This window comes from Bison bison, unplaced genomic scaffold (genome assembly GCF_000754665.1).
Source record: "Bison bison bison isolate TAMUID 2011002044 unplaced genomic scaffold, Bison_UMD1.0 scf7180017864181, whole genome shotgun sequence".
In the NCBI taxonomy this organism is placed as follows: Eukaryota; Metazoa; Chordata; class Mammalia; order Artiodactyla; family Bovidae; genus Bison; species Bison bison.
The window spans coordinates 3,427,484-3,430,846 of record NW_011494753.1 but is presented as its reverse complement, the minus strand read 5'-3'; the positions used below and the strand labels follow the sequence as shown (position 1 = coordinate 3,430,846).

Here is a 3,363-nt window from a genome sequence, read left to right as displayed (position 1 = left end):
CCTGCATTTGGTGGCAGGGTCTTTACCACATTGCCTCCTGGGAAGCCGGGTGTTAGGGTCGGTGTGTCATATTTGGCAGGAAGATAAGGGAGTTTCCATTCCTCTGTTTCTGTTTTCTCTGTGAAATATGTGCTTGGGCTTGGAGGGGACGGGGATTTCAGTGATCATGATACTGGGAGAATGTAGAAGGCGGGGAACTGAGCTGTGAAGGAGAGATTGTAGTCCTGGACTCCATGGGATTATGGAGTGCACAGTGGGCTTGGCTGTGTGACATTCAGGAACCTAAAAAGAGAGACCCTGTCTTGTCCTGCTCAGAGAAGTACGGCCCCACTCTTTCTTAGGAGGAACTCTTCCTACGAAGGATTGTCCTTTATTCTGAATTGAATTTAAAAAGTCCCGTTTTTAGTGTTTCTATGTCCTTTTAAAAAATGAAATGATATTGGTGATATCATGTAATGTTCTTTTGGTATTTTTTTTTTTACTGCGGCAAAATCTATATAAAACTTACAATTTTAACCATCTTTAAGTGTACAGTTCATAATGTTTATTTTAAAATGTTTTCACTTTGCAAAATAAAGTAAGATTAAAAATTGGTCATCCTATATTGTACCCCAGTGGTTTTGTGTGTGTGTGGGTGTGAAATTTTACTGGTCTGTGAAATGAAGAAATGCTATGAGCCTCACAAAGCATTTCTCTGTTAAGTGTTATACAACTCTTATTGGTGGAGGAAAACTCTGAAGCACTTTGTAGAATTTTTAAGATACACTGTAAGAATAAGAGTAGAAGTATTTATTTTATATTGCTCTTCTGATGCTCTGATAAAGTTCTCCTAATTCTAGTATTTTGTGTATATATCCTCTTTTGTGACATCATCAAGACTGTCTCCTTTTCTTCCGCAGTGCCATAATATTTTCCTTTTGTATTTCATGTGTAAACTCACCGCTCATACTATAACACATAACAGTTTTCTAAGGCTATTTTTGGTAATAGAAACATAAATACACATATATAAAACGTGGGTATGGATATAGTTGTTCACTTGGTCAAAGCCGTATTAATAAATGGTTCTAAAAGATTAATAAAGATTTTGTACACATAGTTTTTTTTTTTTTCACTCTGAGCCACAGACACCAAAAATCCCACAGGAAGTTGTCTTTTAAGTGTTGCGGTTTTTTAGTTTCCTATTCAGTCTGCATTAGATGACCAGAAATAGTCTGTGCAGTCAAAAGGGATTCTTGGTTAAAGCTTATTGTAATTCTGAAGGAGACTCTCAAATTTGCTTGTATTTCTTCTTATGTAGTTGATCCAGAGGAGCTATAACAAGATCCATACATAGACATTAAAGTTGTGGTATAGTGTGAAACTTTTTTTTTTTTGATGTTTAGTGGATAAACTCTTCATTGTTAAAGGGGCAACTATCTGAAATTATGCTTTATGCTTTCCACTTCTTATCAAAGCATTTTCTAAGAAATAAACTGTAGGAATGGAGATAGGTTTTAAATTGACAACTAGGTTTTACCTTTATTTTTACAAATGACAAAAACTTTCTCTTCATTCTTTAGAGAATTGGAGATACATTAAAAAAATTGTACAGCTTAATTTAGATATTATAAATACCACTAGAAAAAATTTTAAAGCATACAATTATTGAAATGTTTTTATTAATGTAATTTTTAAAGCATAGTATTCTCAAGCTTAAATTTCTTGCTTAATTTCATTATTTTTAAAACCATGGCAAAAATAAAATAAACTAAAACTGTCATCAGATATATTAGATCTTTGACATATCATTATGTAATCTAGCATTTAACTTAGGTACAGTAGGCCTGGTGAAAAGTGACAAATGAGGAAAGAGGAAAGGTCTCTGCGTTTGTTCTAAACATTTCCAGGTTTAGGTCTGTTAAAGGAATGGTATCTGGTTCTGGGCAGGTCATGCTGACTGCACATCTTATTAAATGGGTAGATTAATAATGTGGAAGGTTTTTCCACAGTCACCTTTGAAAATAAAAAATGAAACGCCACAGTGAAAAAATGTTCATAAGAAATTTTTCATTACAGTTCTGAAGTGAATAAAACAAAAGTCACATCCAACATGACTTTAAAACAAAAATGACTGTAATCATTTCTGTGGGGGGAGGGCAGGGAGAGGAAGAGAAAAGAGAAAGGATTTGATTTGCAGAATGCTTTAAATTCCATAAAAGCGGGAGATCTGGGTTCGATCCCTGGGTTGGGAAGATCCCCCGGAGAAGGGAACGGTCACCCACTCCAGTATTCTGGCCTGGAGAATTCCATGGAATGTATAGTCCATGGGATCGCAAAGAGTCAGACACGGCTGAACAACTTTCACTTTAGTTCTGTAGCTTCAGGTTGCAAAATGTATGGTATTTTAGTTTGAAATTTTAATTCATTTTTATGTATGATAGGCAGGTATTTCTTCGTTAAGTTAGATTTTCCCTACAGTTGAATTCTAAGGAGGAAACCATCGTTTCTGCTTTTTTCCATTTCTTGTGTACCTTTTGCGGCACTGTACTAGGTTCTTTAGGTTACCATTTGAGAGCTTCACGTTTTACAGAGTGCAGAACAACGAGGGCAGGAGAGGTTTCTGAAATACTCCTTGGTGTCTAGCGAGGCCGTCTGCATTGCGGGCCGGTCCCCTGGACTGTGGACCCAACGTCCTCGCGGCTCTGCCCGGCGCGACCCCTTCCCTTGCCACTGAGAATCCTAGGATTTTTGATGCCCAAAATATGCGTTTGGGATCCCTGTCTACATGGGCTGTTGAAGGTGATGCTGGATCTCTATAAAGGCCTCATGTGGGTGGGCCCTCGGGTGCCCATGATCCCGTGACCAGCGTTCGCGGGGCAGTCGGTCCGTCCACTACGACAGCCTGGAAGCACTTCCCAGCGAGGCTCAGGCAGGCGGGCAGCGGGGGTCGTGGCCAGGGGCGTCTCTCTCCAAGTCTCAAGGGCTGGGTATGGGGGGGCTCGCTCCTCCGGGGCGCTTTCCGCCGGACCGTGCAGCGAACAAACAGGAAACTCCGTCTCCAAGTTACTTCGGAAACTGGGCTTTTCCTTCCGCGACAGGGGTCGCATCCGGACAGGAAGCGGACCGGCCGCTCGCCCCGCGCCCTCGTGGCCCCGCCCCTCATGCTACGGCCCCGCCCCCGTCGATCGCACCGCCCCAGCCCCCACCCCCAGGCCGGGCATGCTCAGTGGGCCGGGCCGGGCCGGGCCGGCAGGTTTGCGTGGTCGTCCGCGGTTGCCGGCGCCGGCTCAACCCGCCGACGCCACGTCCCGTTGCTGCGGCTCGTTCCCGGAAAGTTACGTACTAAAGCGTCCCCCGAAGAGCCGGCGGGCGGATTGCGGG

At 42.5% G+C, this 3,363-nt stretch overlaps 1 protein-coding gene across 2 annotated transcripts in view; it reads left to right on the top strand.

The window, feature by feature from the left end:
- TJP1 (tight junction protein 1) overlaps nucleotides 1-3,363 on the top strand; it is a 163,328-nt gene that overhangs the window by 47,749 nt on the left and 112,216 nt on the right. The window lies entirely within an intron of this gene.